The sequence below is a fragment of the Bemisia tabaci genome, chromosome 10, assembly GCF_918797505.1.
Source record: "Bemisia tabaci chromosome 10, PGI_BMITA_v3".
Taxonomy (NCBI): domain Eukaryota; kingdom Metazoa; phylum Arthropoda; class Insecta; order Hemiptera; family Aleyrodidae; genus Bemisia; species Bemisia tabaci.
In genome coordinates, this window is record NC_092802.1 from 40,197,647 (window position 1) to 40,215,306 (window position 17,660).

At 41.9% G+C, this 17,660-nt stretch overlaps 1 protein-coding gene across 2 annotated transcripts in view; it reads left to right on the forward strand.

Annotated features, from left to right (window-relative positions):
• The window catches only part of orb2 (cytoplasmic polyadenylation element-binding protein orb2), a 425,677-nt gene that overhangs the window by 377,360 nt on the left and 30,657 nt on the right, over window positions 1–17,660 (forward strand). The gene's annotated exons all lie outside the window — the stretch shown is intronic.

Genomic DNA, 17,660 nt, shown 5'->3' on the forward strand with positions numbered 1-17,660 from the left:
GTAAACAGGCTGTTTATTACTTCAAAGAAGGAATTTTACAACTCTTGTTACACCGACTTACGTAAACCGAGATCAGTATGGAAGAAAAACTTACAGGCGTAAAACTAGGAGAAAAAAGGCGTAACTTTCCCGTTACGCAATGTCCGAGTAAAGAATTTCAGAGCTTCCAAGTTACGAGTTGATTACGTAAGTTAATGTGAGAGCGCTCCTTCAGCTGGGAGTTGGCATACTTTAACTCAGTCGTCGAGTCATTCTTCGTCAAAACGACGTATGGACTCTGCAGTGTTGCTCAATCGAATAATTGTTCAACTTTGTAAACTTACGTTAATGGCTAAGGAGCGATACCCCCTAAAGGACAATTTTGGCGAAAGTGAGTTATTATCTAAAATTTTAATCTGCCATTTTCGGAACGCAAAATTTTCCCGTTTTCTTTCCACTTTTTGAATGTAAAATATACGTATTTCTATCCAACGGAACTATGTGCCTTAAGACATGAGCCCTGAGACCCACAAGAATGCATGCATAGCAGGGCTCACGTCATAATGCACATAGTTCCGTTTGGCAGAAATACGTCCAAATAATAGGATATTTTAAGTCTTCAAAAGGTCGAAACAACGAATAGTCTAGTTGCACTGGTTTCAGAATTTTTTTTCAATTGTTCTAGCTTATTGATTCGCAAATAATGATGGATCTGCTGAAGTGCCGCATTTCTACTTCCAGTATTAATTAATTGAATTGCAGTGTTGTGAAAATGTTGCTTCTTCATAATTATCGGAATAATCTCTCTAAATAGCAAATAGCTAAATAGCTGTCGCTTCCTACCAAAAAATTGTTAATTTTAAAGGAAAATAATCGTGTACATTTTAATCCTGTACTTACTTTGAGTATTTGTAAAAGGAAAGAAGAACTTGCACGATTTTGAAAATTGGATAGCATTCAGCAAAAAGGAACCAGCGCAGTTGCAGTGTGTAAAAATGTTGTTTCTTCATAATTATCGGAAAAATCTCTCTAAATAGCAAATACACTGGAAAAAAACACATTTGATCTAGAGTCCAGACTTTTGAAAATATTGACAAGAAAAGATACTCTTGATTCAATCGGATTTTTGCTTGAATCAAAACGAAATCCGCTTGAATTAAGAGCCTTGGTTCTTGATTTAAGCTAGATTTGACTGAATCAAGAGTACCTTCTCTTGTCGATGTTTTTAAGAGTCCGGACTCCAGATCCATTGTGTTTTTTTCCCAAGTGTGGTTGGCGCTTCCTACCAAAAAATTGTTAATTTTAAAGGAAAACAATCGTGTAAATTTTGATATTGTAGTCATATTGAGTATTTTTAAAAGGAAAGAAGATAAGTCGCACGATTTTGAAAACGCTGTAATCGCGCTGGTTCCTTTTTGCCGAATGCGATCCGATTTTGCCTTTGTGTGCTTAGGCTTGGGTCTCTTTTTCCGGGTCACAGATCCTCGCCTTCCTGACACAAGGACGTAACCACATCTGGCGATGACCCCTGCCGTCCATACTACTCAATGATTTCCCAGGCTCATCTTCACATGTAGTTACGCCGTTGTGTCAGCCAAGCGACGAGATATCCCGAGCTCGGGCTTCGAATCGCAGCCGCATCTTTTTCCCGCGAAACTCTGACCGCAAATCCTCGCCGAGACCTCATTCCGATTCATTTTAAACAAGACGATTGTCGAGCGCCGAACGCAACCGCACCCCCCTCCACCCACCCCCGCCCCCGGGGGCCGCGACATTCTCGCGCAGAGCATCCGGGTGCAGCGCGGGAGGCATAACCGCAAATTGGAAGGCGCTCGGCTGGCGCGGCGCGGGGAGGCGCGTGCTCGGCCCGGAAAAGGGCGCCCGGGCGGGGGGCGGGGGGTACTCAGTCGATGCACGTGGAAAAGAAGGGGTCGTTAACCCGGAACCGCGGGTCCTGGCGCCCCTCCCACCGCACCCCCGCCCTGCCCCCTCGACCGCGCGCCCCTCCGTTTTTCGGCCTCCTCGTTGCCGCTCCGCCGGATTGCGTAATATTCGCGCCGAGTCAAGTTCCCCCGGGACGGAGTTCCAGTGGCGTGGTGTGAAATGTGATGTATCGATTGTTACGCCATTTAAACCCATGGAAAAGGATCGACACACAGGGTGCTCGTAACGAACGCCTTAATAATCGATTCTGTACCATATGGGGAAGTATCGGAAATCGATCATTCACGCCTCAGCGGCTTGGTGCGCTTTGCGATATATCGATTGGTGTGGCGTTTGAACTTATGGGAAATGATCGATAAATAGGGTGTTCGTAACGAATGCCGTAATAATCGATTCTTTACCATATGGGGAAGTATCGGAAATCGATCATTCACGCCTCAGCGGCTTGGTGCGCTTTGTGATATATCGATTGGTGTGGCGTTTGAGCTTATGGGAAATGATCGATAAATAGGGTGTTCGTAACGAACGCCGTAATAATCGATTCTTTACCATATGGGGAAGTAACGGAAAACGATCATTCATTCGGCTTGACGCTCTTTGCGATATATCGATTGGTCTGGCGTTTGAACTCTGGAGGTCGAATCTTGATAATCGACTCTTTACCATAGCTTCAAATGGGGAAATGTCGAAAATTGATCAGCCACGCCTTGCCACCGGAATATTTGGACTACATTTTGCAATGTGGGACTATAAATTCTAGCCCGGTTTAAAAACAACGTATGCGCCATTAGTTTCCCTGTGCTTATAAGTGTTTTTCCGGAAGAGCCAGAATTTACTGTTCCAAATTGCAAAATGCAGTCCATTTGTTTTTAAAAATTCGGCTCGCACTAGGAAGCAGTGCGTGCATGGGCAAAATCGTTGTTCCGCTAACGAAAGGAAGTAGCCTCATATCAAAGTCGCCAAATTTCTGCTTAAAACGGATTGTTTTACCAGGAAACTATCAAGAGCTTTTCACTGAAAATTTCAAAGATTTTTTCGAGAATTGCCAAGAAAAATCAGCCAAATTTTGGGCGATCACTGCTCTGTCATTTTTGAGAGGATAAAATAATTTACGAACGTGACTCCATATCGAAGTTGCTGAATTGCCGCTCAAAATTTGTATTTTTTTAGCAACTAACAGAAGCTTTTCCCTGGAAATTTCACAGATTCTTCCAGGAATTATTGTGAAAAATCAGTGAAATTGTGGGCTTTCGTTGCTCCGTTATTTTTGTATGGGAAAGATAGTTTAGTGAGTAGATTTTGCAACGCTGGAATGAAAATACGTTCCTCGTGCGAGCATGGGTGAAATTAGTACGAATGGGTCCGCTGCACGCAAGAGGCGCAGCTAACTGAGTGAACTTTCCATCGGTGGAATCGCACAGATATCTCGTTGAACACAATTGATGGACATAGGGGAAAAAGCGAAATTGAAGCGATCTGATTGGTTGAAACGGGTATTTGTTATAGACCTAGAGGGGATTTTATAAACCAACAGTAGGATCTCTCCTGGGTTGCCGTTGGTCCATTTTTTGATCCTCCTTTGCAGGATTGCGACAGTCAGAGAAAACCGGGAAATGCCAGGGAAAATGACGAAAATTTCAGGGAAAATTTGTTAAATCTTCTTTATTTGCTTTCTAATATGGGTTTGAGGTTTCGAACTACTAATTTTGCCCGAAAATTATTTTCAATTATGTCTTCTTAATGCCGCAATCAGACGCTGAATTTAGCACCTGAATGTGGAAGTCAACAGTCATCGCCCAACGGCTGAAATTTAGCAAATTCGAGTTATTTTCATCCAGATGTGTATCAAATCTACTCGAATAGTTTAGACAAATTCAAAATTGGTCCGATGGTTGCTGAGAATCGTTGCTGAATTTTGCGCGTCCCGCGCAAAATTCAGGCATCGGGCCGATGACTTCCACATTCAAGCCACATTCAGCTCCCACATTCAGCGTGTGATTGCGGTGTTAGCCGTTTGCCGTATCTTCAATTGTCAGGGAATTTCACCAAATTGTGTCAGGGAAGTGTCAGGGAATTTCATTTTCCAAAATCTGTGGGAACCCTATCTTTGTCCATTGCAACCACCAGCTTTCTAGCAATGGACTATATTTTTTTTATCCTTGTCGATGTTCAACACTAATGAACAGACACTTGAGCACTGGCAGGCTGATTATTGAAATTAATAGACTAAGCTATGGGCAAAGATGACGAAGACAAGTCAAGAAACTCCTTGCATCGCAAGCAGCGAACGTTTCAAAACTCAGTGCCGTGAATAAACAGTGGAAACCGGGAATAAAAAATAAAACGGAATAAAAATAATTGCACAACACAACAATCTAAAATTGAAGGCGGTGGAAAACAGCCTAGAGCAAAAGATCTCTCGGAATCCCTGCTCTACCTCACCTAACAATGTAACTTTTACCTTTCTCCCCAAGATTTCTGGCACGGTAACTAGCAAAGAGTCTCGGATATATTTTATCTCTCGTTTTTTTACTGTTTCCAAGTTTAGATTGTTTCGGCGTACACTTTCGTTACCCTTCCCTCTCCCCCCCTTTTTTTGGAGAGTTCGGTTCTGTAACGTTGCCTGCAATGAAAGGGAATTCGTTGCCAAGTTGATCCTCACCGAAATTGGACATGGTTGTTATCATTGATTAAATTCCTCTTTCCTCATGGACGGTGACAAATCGTTGTTTCGCGGACGAATGAACGTAACTTCATTCCAGAGTTGCAAAATTGACGCAGACTTAAATTTTCCCCAATAATGAACTTGTGCAATTTTTGACCTACATTTCACTGATTTTTACACGACATCAGAAAAAAGAATCAGCGAAATGTTCAATGGACCACTAGACAAGGTACGAATTTCAGCATTCTGATACATGTTTCTTAACCAAAATTTCACGTAGAATACGACGCGCCCAACGAAAATTACCGAAATTAACTCCTTCCAAAGATATTTAATGATTCTTGATGCGTGAATTCAAACCACCCGCTCCTGAAAACTCAATGCTCTGCGTGATTCACATCGTGGGCTAAACGTTATCATGACAGTCTCTGCAACATAAAAATCCGGCAGCCTCAATCTTGATGCTTTGGCTCAGCTGTAGCAAATTGCTTATAGTTTGAACAACACATGGTGGAAAATGAACATTACTCGATTGAGGAGCCTGTTGAAACCGTTGTGGTGCGCGATTTGACTCACGTAGAGCTTTGAGTTTCTTGTCAGCGGGCAGTTCAAATTCCTCGCAGCCAATGTAAAATAAAAACGTTAATATCTTCGTTTGGAGTTTGTTTCATCAGTTTTCGTTACGCAAAAAATAAGAAACATGTAATTCTAAATAAGAAACATGTATCAGAATGCTTAAATTCGTACCTTGTCTAGTGGTCCATTGAAAATATTCGAGATTCTCGTCATAAAAATACAATTTTTTGGAGAATTTTGGCAACACTGGAATGCAGTAACGTTCTCTCGTTAGAGACACGACAAAATATGCAAGTTGCTTTCAACTCCTTTTCTCTGTAAGAGACACTGAATTTGTTTTGAGAAGCGCATTTTGCTCAATAATGTTACTTATAAAATGGACCACCTTTTACAATACGGAATCACTATTTCTGGCTCATTTTAGAAACAACTTACAAGCCATTGGTTTCCGTATGCAGAAAGGTGCTTTTACAGAAGAGCCAGAGATAGAGATAGTGGTTCCTTATTGCAAAATGTAATCCAAACGAAGAAATGATTAACCAAAACACGCATTTTGGTGTTAAATGTTTCCCTTAACATGCTGTTGTTTCATTAAATTTGAATATTAACAGTTTTTCACATTTAATTTAATCATTTTACATCAAAACGCGTGTTTTGCTTTATCTTTTCCTTATTGTATCACTTGGATTGCATTTTGCAAAAAGGAACCACAGGCATTCCAATGTCGCTAAGGTCGTCCAACTTTTTTCACCCTGCAAATAGTACACTGGAAAAAAAACACATTGGATCTAGAGTCCAGACTCTCAAAAACATCAACAAGAAAAAATACTCTTGATTCAATCAGAATCTAGCTTAAATCAAGAACCAAGCCTCTCAATCTAAGCGGATTTCGTTCTGATTCAAGCAAACATCCGATTGAATCAAGAATATTTTTTCTTGTCAATGTTTTCAAGAGTCCGGACTCTAGATCCAATGTGTTTTTTTCCAGTTTAACTGATCATCTAAAAAGTTTTATCTTTACTCCCTAAAAATTGTGAATTTAATACGAGAATCACCTTTGTAAATTTAATTTTTTTCATGATTTCTGTAAATTTTTGCAAAGAATGTAAGTTGTTAAATTCTAGCAACATTGGAATGATCTTGGTTCCTTTTTGCAAAATGCAATACACTTAATTTGTACTGATTTGAATCGTGTTAAAGAATCGCAGGACGGAAATTTCTGCAGCTTTGTCACGACATCAGCTTGAACACGTTAAGATAGTTGTAAAGAATGGTGTGAACGAAGCCATAAAGATTGAAAGCCTCATTCATGCACTTCATGCGCTTCAGGGCCCCCAGTTTACAAGAACGAGCAATTCTCGGGTGCATTTACAGGGAAAAGTATGCAGCGGACCAGGGGAAAAGAAACTCCGTAACCACTCCGAACTGAAAACATCGTTATAATATGTGTACGCTAAAAAAAAAAGAATCTTAATTTTGCCACCAGGAATTTTTTTTTTTCTCGAATCAAGAATGTTGCTGCTCAATTCAAGCTACGTTTTTGCTCAACTCAAGCATTTTGTTTTTGGTCCCTTGAAACATTCAGCTTGAATCAAGATGAAAGAAAATCTTGACAGCAAATTTAAGAATTTCAGCCTTGGGCCAACCATCTTTTTTCAGTGAGATCGTTTTCCAATTTAACTGAGAAAATAATTTCTGACTTCGCGGTACAAATTTAGAAGTTCTCGACATTCTATACTCTTATACTCCTATACCTAAAGGCAGAATAAGAAGTAAATTTAGTATTGCGAAATTAAATGTATTGCAATTTACTGTGCCATAAAGTGGCGTGCGCACTGCTACCGCGCCACTACGACCGCGAATGATCAATAAGCAAATATCTTTAACCACTCCATCAGAGATGATTTCGAACGTATTCGCCTTCATCTGAGAGGGTCGGCAAAAGCGGGTACTCCCAAGCTGATATAATTGTATCCAACTTCCTGGCCATTCTGATCGCACAATCCACGATACGATGGACCCTGCCATTTAGTTATTCCATCATTTTCCCTTAATCCTTAACAGCCACCCGTCGCAACCAACAGGATACCTCCACTTTTCCTTTTTTCTCTTGAGCTTTTGCTTTGTCTACCGATTTTAATAATCACGTTATTTTGAATAGTCCAGCTTATAACCCTTATCCTAGAAATTAAGTAAACCAACAACAGCTTTATATACTTTATTAGATAAGAGACTCGGATAGTCTATGATTGATATATGATTCCAACAGCTTATATTAGCTATAATGTTTGATCCTTTAATCCAAGTTTTATTTTTTTATCCTGATTCTCGTTTTCTCAAGGATCTTTCTTGTGTTTCTTACCAATGGAGCACTAGATAAGGTACGAATTAAAGGATTCTGATACATGTTTCTTAACCAAAATTTCACGCAAAACACGATTCGCGCAACGAAAATGACTGAAACCAACTCCTAACGAAGATATTTCCGTTTTTATTTCACATTGATTACAAGGAATTTGAACTGCCCGCTCTCAAGAAACTCAAAGCTCTACGTGAGTCAAATCGCGCACTACAACGGTTTCAGCAATCTTCTCAATCGAGCAATGTTCATTTCCCACCATGTGTTATTCAAACTGTAAGCAATTTGCTATAGCTGAGCCAAAGCGTCAAGATTGAGGTTGCCAGATTTGTATATCGCAGAGACTGTCATGATAAACGTTTAGCGCGTGATGTGAGTCACGTAGAGCATTGAGTTTTAATGAGCGGGTGGTTTGAATTCACGCATCAAGAATCATAAAATATCTTCGTAAGGAGTTGTTTGCGGTGATTTTCGTTGTGTGCATCGTGTTCTACGTGAAATTTTAGTCACGAAACATGTGTTAGAATGCTGAAATTCGTACCTCGTCTAGTGGTCCATTCTTATTTTTATGGATATATAGGGTTTATACTGTTTATAAGGGGTGTTGTAGTTTCCGTTTGCTTCAAATGCATCTGAAGTCTATCGCAACGCGGCAACCGTGCGCCCCTGAATGAATGGAAAATGCGGGGGCGTACAGGGCAGCGTTGCCAAATCTCGGCATTTAAATAGGAGCCCCAGGTTATTCCCGTCTGAGACGACACGTCGGGCGGCGCCGTGGTCGACGGGTGACTCTTACTACGAGGCATCTACATAAGTCACGGGAGGGGCGGGGGCGCCAATCGCCCCCCCCACCCCCACCCCCCGCGTGCATCTTGCCCCTCCGTTCCTCCGCGTGCAGACGCCCCGCGGCGCCCCTCGCACTTTGCCTACCTGCCCGGCCCAGGCCACGTTGCCAGATAATGCTGGGAAATCAGCGATTTTCCCTCTATTTAACCCGTGTAAAATATCCATACTATATTGCCTAATTTGGCAGCCTTGGCCCAGGCTCCGGCCCCAGTTCGAGACAAAGACATCACGGTGAAGCTGCCAGATTTCCTCGTGAGGTATCAATGGTAGGCCTCCTGGAAAATTTTTCCAGGAATGAAGTAAGAGTTCTTTTTTTTGTGGAAAATTGCTCAGTACTCCTATTCATTGAAAGGTCGAGTTCACTCCTAATCTGAAATCCACTCCTAATTCCACAATCTGCGTCGAAGATATCGCGTATTTTTGAGCTTTCTGCTTTAAAAAGTATGCCAAAATAAAGACTTATTTTGATACTGCGGTCTGATATTTGAAATGGATGGAAAAAGCGATCGACAAAAATGGCAAATGGAAAATAGAGCGATCTTACCGGTAAGAGTGAATGGTTGCAATGGACAAAGGAGGTAACACACAATATAAAACACAAAAAATATGAGAAATACATGAATAAATGAGGAGTTGCTTTTGAAAGGAAATGGCTTGAAAATCTCGATTACTTACCTCCTGTGTCCATTGCATCCATTCACCTTCACCAGACCGCTCCATTTCCTCCCTGTCTTCTTTGTCTATCGCTTTCTCTATCAAATTCGATAATCAGCCTGGTAATGAGTCAATCCGGTTTTGCAACTGTATGCAAAAGGAGCCTCTTACCCCACAAAGATCCTGCGTCATGCCTTTGCCTGTCAGTCTCTCTGAGAAAGCTAAACAACATGCATCAAACATATTTTCAAATCATTGAAAGCTCTCTTCTCTGGCCGGTGATTTTTTTCTTCTGTACTTTTTTACATCATTGAGTCGGTGCTAACGTAAAGTACCATGCCAAGGAAGAACAACGTTATAAGTCATCAGACGTAACAAATTTTTCTCGACAAATCTCGAATTTTTAGGAAAAGATCAATATTTCTCTTCCGATTTTTCAGAAAATCTCGTTCGTAATTTAGTGTAAAAAGTCTGACAATTACTAAGAAAAATATTCATAACTTTCTTCAAAAACAAATTAGCAACATTCAAATGTGTACGGCGATTAGGACGGCCCCACCAACCGGCCACGGCTGGTGAACCACTCAACTGAATCGGTCGTGAGAATAGAATCGCCAAGGAGTTAAATACAACTATACCAGCTTCTGAGTGCCCGCTTTTGCCTACCCTCTTAGATGAAGGCGAGTTCGCCACTCAACTGAATCGGTCGTGAGAATAGAATCGCCAAGGAGTTGAATACAACTATACCAGCTTCTGAGTACCCGCTTTTGCCTACCCTCTTAGATGAAGGCAAGTTCGTTCGAAATGTTTCCAATAGAAATTAAGTAGATTTTTACAACACTTCTTGTTCTCGTTCTTTCATGCCGGTAAATGGACGGAATTATTTGCAATAGATTGATGGATGAAGTCGAAAAGTGCGTATCTTCAATTGCAACGTCGTAAATTTCTGTTCAAGTTTTATTCATTTATTTTTTTAAAAAAAAAATCTAATCAACAGTTTTTCTTGACATTCTCTCTAAATTCCCTCCTCTTATTCATACATATTGAAGAAAAATTACACGGAGATATTTTGCTTGGTTCTCTCTGAAAAATGAATCGTAGTCGGAGATTTTGCAGGTACGCTTTTTCCGATTTTAGCCATCGAAATTCAATGTTGTAACCAGCAATATACCGAATTTGTCTGCCTTTAAAAATAGGTCTGTATAGAGAATGTTTTAATCAAAAAAATATATTTTCCATGTAATTAGGATTTATATCTAACACCAATACCAAAATAGATGCAACTGGTTTGGTCAACGCTATCCGATTAAATTTGAGTTACTAGGGAGCCGTACCTCCTGATTACTTCACGGTCCCATATCCGAAGCGCTTCGCGCCTCACGCGTTATACAGTATGATTTTGTATGACAGAGTAAGATAATGTGGGTGAATTGGTATTTTCCGAGGCCAATCTGGCTACTTTGCAGCGGGATCTTAAGGACGAGGCCAAGTAGTGTGTCTTCATTGCCGTTCGAATCAAGTCGATTCGCGAGTGTGTGCGAATGCAGCCCTTGTTTATGGCCATCGGGGGTGGCTTTTAGGGCACCCCTATCGATGTGCGCCGCAGAATGGGCTGTGAAAGTTTGCACCGAAGTATATGACGCTCCGTAAGAAGGGTGTCTCGACGCTCGAGCAGTGGAATCGAGGTTTTGACACCTCTCATTGCTCGAAAGTTTCCCGGAAATCTTAGCATTATCATGACCCTTAATTTTGTAGGAGTGTCATCATGTTCAGGAATGTTAACCTTTAGGATAAAGTGAGCTCTACGAGAAGCGTAGAACTGATGAACCAATCAGAGAGTGGCACAGACATGGCAGTACTCTCCCATATGTAGGTACTCCCGTCGGTTTTATCTCCTGTATGCAAAGCTTCATCTCATTCTGCCGAGATAGCGAAGGGAGCAGTCGCTCAAAAATGAAGTTTAGAGAAAATGGGATCGCTAGCGTTTGAGCGGAAAATTGTATTAAAAGTAGCCTCCGTTTTATATCAAATTGCCACCAATCATCCGGAAGACTCTTAAAAATCGTTTGGATGATTGAAAATCGACCAATTTTTTTTCAATTTTATAAATAGGGTACCTAAATTCATTTTCATGTCAGGCTTGTGTCAGGCAAGACATCCGTAAGTGCTATCTTCTGTATGCTTTCGTCGTTGCGTTTTGAACACACAGCAAACAAATTTTCACGTTACAAAGTGAAAAGGGCCACAAGGGGTGAAAGGGCCGGGCCAGAAAAGGGCATTTAACATGGCAAATGTATAGCAATAAACTTTTGAATTTGAACTTTGAACATAGATAAATAGGTATTTTCTAGGAATGTTAAGAAATTTGATCGTCAATCGAGGTCTAAAACTCTCGACAAAGATAAAACTGGTTCGTTTGAGATTACCGAGTTTGCTGAAACATTGATTCATTAATATTTTTTTTGCCGTCTGGAAAAATGTCCCCGACTCGGACCAGCTGCCATGACCTTGAGGAGGAAAAAAAATCGGATGTCTCGCCGAACCTTCAATTTTTAAACACTGCCCCGATGGCGCAGAGCGTGGGGCGGGGGGGGGGGGGGGGCTCCAATTTCCTCCTGGCGAGGGTTTAATGAATTTTATATCCGCGCTCGAGACCGGAGACCACGGCACACGTGCACCGGGCATAAATACACAGCTGATTAAAGAAATTTTACGGCCCGGTTGGGGATACGCCCCCCCCCCTCCCCCCCGGTTTTATTGCCGATCCAGATTTGATTGAAGCTCAAAGGCGGCTCCGAGTTCCAGCTCCGGCCTTTGTCTCCGGTTCCCGATTGGATTAGCACCCGTCACAGCACAGTGTCACACCTCCACTGCAGTGGCGTGACGTCCTTTGCGATATCGTCACCTTCCAGGCAAAGTATCACAAGCGTCATGCTACGTTTAAAAATTTCCGCCGCCTCTTTATTTTTTTACAGAGAAATTGTTCAACGAAGCTGTCCGAAAATTTCACTGAATTTTCTTTGTGCTGCCGATAAAATTTAGTGAAATTTCCAAACAGATTCAACCAACAATTTCTCAGTAAAGAAATAAAATGGCGGCGGAAATTTTTAAACGTCGCATGGCGCTTGTGATACTTGCCTGGAAGGTGACGATATATCGATTGTTATGTCATTTAAACCTATGGAAAAGGATAGATTAACAGGGTGTTCGCAGCGAACACCCATCGATTATTTACCATAGGTTTAAATGGCAGAACAATCGATGCATCGCGATTCAAGTCACGCCACTGCTCCATTGTCGTGCTGAGGGAAACGCTGCATGAGCCTTCGGATGTTGCCATATTTCCTTCAATTAAAGTCAAATTTACCAGGAAAATTTGGAGAATTTTTCTATTCAAATTTTTCAAAAAAATTTTGTTCGCGATTCGATCTGAAATATCCGAAACTTTCAAGGAAAACTGCAAAACTTTGCTAACAAATATATCCCAAAACTCACGTGACAAGACGGGATTTTATCAGTGGCGTGGCGTGAATTGCGATATATCGATTGTTGTGCCATTTAAACCCATGAAAAAAGATCGATTATCAGGGTGTTCGCAGCGAACGCCTTAGTAATCGATTCTTTACCATAGCTTCAAATGGCGAGATATCGATAATCGATTATTCACGCCACGCCACTGGATTTTATCAACCGGCGTGATTGTATTTACATTTTTCTTGCGTTGATAAAGACCATGGTGTTTCCTCGCGATTTGCACGCGGAAGGGTCAGCCATATTGAATATTATGTAGCATCCTAGTGCGAAAGGGTTGGCTGGAACGACTCCTCTTACGAAATGTTCGCCTGTGCCGTAGTACCGTTTTTGCAGTGGGAAGCTTGAAAAAGGAAAAAAAAAAACATTTCTTACGCAGATTTTGGAGTTAGGAGTCCGTTTCAGACTTTCTCAATGCGCTCGTCGTGATTTTTGAGCATAGAGTACATAGAGTCGGAATGTAAATGGGAGAGCTGGCGCCATTTTCTACTCGACGAGTTCCGAGCTTGGTGTGCGCCGAGTTCGAGTCACTTTTTCGATACTTGTTCGATCCAAAATGGCGGCGTGGAATACGTGGTGATTCCTATCCTCTTTGTTTACATCGGATGGCCAGGTACCCGTGTAGGTATCGCAAAGTCGCAAGCAATCGACCATGTATCGAAAAAGTGACCCGGCGTCACACAGGAGTCTCGGAATTCGGGACCTGGAAAATGCTTAAAAGTGGCGCCAGCTCTCCCACTTACATTACGACTCTATGTGCTCTGTGTTTTTGAGCCCTGGCTTTCGTTGATTACGCAGGATGCTAGGACTCATGAGTTCTTGGACTTACGCTCGTCTGACAGGAAGCGATTCAATTTTGTGAAAAAACAAGCGGATGCTTTCCAGGTTTTCGACGGGCGTCTTCCAATGAGCTGGAGTCGCGATCCTAGATTTTCTGCATCCGTGGGTAGGACGGGATGAGTAGGGTGCCTCGTTTTGTGGGTTAGCCGGGCTTGGCAGCGGCCCAAAGCCACCTCGGCCCTGGCCCAGGGATGCATGGACGCTTCCGGTGGCGTGGCGTGCTTTGCGATACATCGATCGATCTGCCATTTACAACTGTGGAAAAGGATCGATAAACAGGGTCTTCGCAACGGACACCTTAATAATCGATTCTTTACCATAGCCTCAAATGGGGAAGAATCGATATATATCGATGCACGCCACGCCACTGGGCGCTTCGACCGCCGTGCGCATTCTCGCCTACACTCGGCCTTGCAGCTACCCCTCCAGGACCTCCACCTAAGTGCTCTGCCATGAAAACCATTGATCTGCGGTATTTCAAGCCCTTGGCAAAGTATCGATCATCAGGGTGTCCGCAACGAGCACCTTCTCAAGTGAATCTTCACTGAAGCTTCAAATGGGGTAACATCCGTAGCCGATGATTCGCAAATCAAGGACGCAGCGTAGGGCTCAAAATTGGAGGCCGAAAAGCTGAAACCTCAAATTTTTTCCTCGGATTATCTACCCTTGCATCCTCTTATTTTTGTTAGTTTTCATTCTCCGCCTTCTACTCTCCATGCTCATATACTGCAACTCTTCCTATTTTTTCCTCCTTCTTACCTAACTATTTCTTCTCCCTTTCTTATTTTCCTTTTTCTTCACCTCATTTATCTCCAAGTTTCCCTTTCTCTTCTCCTCCTACTCTTTTTCGCCTTTTTCTTTCTCTCTCTCCTTCTCTCTTCATTTTTATCCTTTTTTTGTAGCTTCTCAATCTATGTCCTCTCTCTTTTCGAGCACCCTCCTATCTCTATCCTCCCTCCTGTTCAATCTCCTCATCCTCACCCTCTTGTTCTATGCTTTTGTTCTTTTCCACTCCTTTTCCTTTTCCTCCCTTCTTCTACTCATCTAGCTCTTATGTCCCGTCCCATCCCTCATCTTCTTTCATCCATGGATATCTTTTTTCCTGTTCTTCTCCTTTTTTACTTTTGCGTTATCCTCTCTTTCTCCTTGTACCTCTCTTTATCGATATCCTCCTACTTTTTCAGGTACATCTTTCTGTGCATCGGAATAGTTCTTTTTCATCAGTTTTTAAAACAAAGAGGGGATTTCGGGCTCCCCTGTCCCTTATTATGACACCTTACACTGGAAAAAAAAACTTATTGGATCTAGCGTCCAGACTCTTGAAAACATTGACAAGAAAAAATACTCTTGATTCAATCGGATTTTCGCTTGAATCAAGACGAAATCCGCTTAAATTAAGAGGCTAGGTTCTTGATTTAAGCTAGATTCTGATTGAATCAAGAGTACTTTTTCTTGTCGATGTTTTCAAGAGTCTGGACTCTAGATCCAATGTGTTTTTTTTCCAGTGTATGATGCAAATCTTCGGCACATAGGTTGTTTTTTCTGGCGTCTCCTCGGAAAATCCGCTCGAAGTGGCAACGTCGCCCGTAATCTTTTTAGCATTTCCCGATCGGAGAGCCAAGCAAACAGACATTTGATCCTCCCGTTTTAGAAACGCCTCCCCTCCACCCCCCTCCACCCCCCTCCACCCCCTCCACCCCCTGGTGGCTCCACCACCAGGCACTATTTTTATTTATCTCTTCCAATATTGCGGAGCATCTGGTGCATTTGAATGCACCGTCGCGTCCGTAACTACGCGGCGTTGCCACGTCCTGCGCCGATACCGCGTTTTTGCAGGGTGGAATGTCGGGTTTTCGGGTGGATCTGGCGGGGGCGCGAGTGCTCAAGCCGTTGCAGCGATCGGCGCCCTTCTTTACGCCATCGGCTCAATTATCGATTCATTTCGTTTACGACGCCTCGCCGTACGCCCCGCCCGCCGGCCCCAATGGATTTCACCTTTGTTTACGGCAACGTCCGCTAATTTTTTTTTTTCCGCTCCGGATTCTCGCGGGCAAAGAAATCCGCGCAAAAAATGAATTCACCACTCTAAAATACTGCCGTGCTAAGGAAGAACGCCGTATGAACCCTCGAGAGTTGCCAAATTTTTCTGGGTAAAATACGTATTCTTGAGGACATTCACGCATATTTTCCCTTGAAATTTGCAGATATTTTAGTTTAAATTGTGTACAAAATCATCTAAATATTTTGAAAAATAATATTCGCAATTTTCCCACACGGAGAAAAAAACTTCGTAAGTGGGACCCGAAGTTTAGGTCATATGGATCTCTGAAGTTTTCGGATTGAGCATCTGAACAATTTAGATCTAGTTGTCGAGGTTTGGATCACACATCTGAAACTTCAGTTTTTACATCTGAAGTACTTCGGTTTTCACATCCGAAAAACTTCGGTTCTCATATCTGAAGTACTTCAGATGTAAGAACTGAAGTTTCAGATGTGTGATCCGAACCTCGACAGCTAGATCTAAAGGGTTCAGATGCTCAATCTGAAAACTTCAGAGATCCATATGACCTGCACTTCGGGTCCCACGCACCGGGTTTTTTTCTCCGTGCAGTTAATTCGGCTTTCATCGGAGGAAACTTGGCAACGTCAGAAGGGCTCATTCGGCGTTCTTCCCTAGTACGGCAGAATGGGCCTGTTGCAAACTTCAGCCAGAGCAAAAAGAGGAGCTGCCTCTTGAAGAAAATTACTCAAAAATCACGACGAGCGCATTGAGAAGGTCTGAAACGCACTCCCAGCTCCAAATTCTGCGTAAGGAATGTTTTTATTTAAGCTTCTAGCTGCAGAAACGGCACTACGGTACAGGTGAACATTTCGTAAGAGGAGTCGTTCCAGCCAACCCTTTTGCACCAGGATGCTACGGTCATAGGACATTTCGTCAACGATTTTTTGTCCGCGCACCTGTTTTTCCAGTAATTTACGTCCACGAGTTTTTTCGGCACGGGAGTGTTGTTCCACGTGCCAGTTGAGAGCCAAAGTTAATTGACCCACTTGTAAATACAAACGACAATTGCTCACGACGTTTTTGGATGAAAATATATAATGTCTTGGAAGAATGAGGGTTTGCTTCATTTTTTTTGTTTTGTCTGTTTGGTCCAACGGAGAATAATATATAGTTGAGAGTTTTGGTAAAAATGGGCGAGCGTCAATTCCATGAGACAAAATTCACTAAAACTCTCTACACCTCTTTGGTGTAACAGGACTTAATTATCTTTCAAGAAATTCCCACCTTGTTATACCTGAACCGGATAAACCTCTATATTTGCCTCAGCTAAAGGCTCTTAGATTTTTCCTGTGTACAATAAGTATCTTGATTTATTTTGCGAGGAAAGTACTGTACTTTTAAAGGATGCCTGTCATTCTTAATACGTTCAATTTCGTATAATACTGTGCAACACCTCTGTTGTGAAATAGTTGCCTCAGGCGCCGCCGCACGGCGGGCGAGCGGCCAGCCCGAAACGCGCATTGGCGCCTACAAACCTAAGTGGATACTTCAAGCATTGTGCAATGCGTGAAGTATCCACTTAGGTTTGTAGGCGCCAGTGAGCCTCTCGCGCTGGCAGCACGCCGCTCCGCTCTGTTAGATTTATACTCGCATAGTCAGCGTTTTTTAACTCATGATTTAGAAATGTTAGCAAACTCTGCATTGATTATTCTCATTTAAATTGACGGGAAAAAAATACGTATCAATTTATCAAAGGAGAATAACAATATAATAATGTGTGTTTTTTAAATATTGGTGGTTCCGTGTCAAATTTAATGATTTCCAAAGCACTTTAATTTTTTCTTTTACATTTTGTGCTTTTATTGTGCTGCAGCGATGTGTACGCGCAACGAAACGCTCAAAATTTGACGTATTTGACTCTAACAGATCGATGTGCAAATGGGTTAGAACTAAAGATTGAGTGCTTTTTGGTGTTTTTCCTCTTGTATTCATTTTTGTTGTTTCTGTTGGCACAACTGCGGCTCATTGAGATTAATGTCGCTTGGTTTTACAAACATATGTCACGTTTTAAAAATATAAATGTTTTCAAAATGAAGTAATAATTTCATAAAGAAAAAATTAAAAAAAGGTGCCTATACATATATAAGGTATATTGTACAATGTACATTCAAAATTTTAAGGATAGAAATAAAACCAAATATTTACCAATGACACTTTAAAAAGATGATTCAAAAGGAGGAAGTAATAACATTTCATTTAGAAAG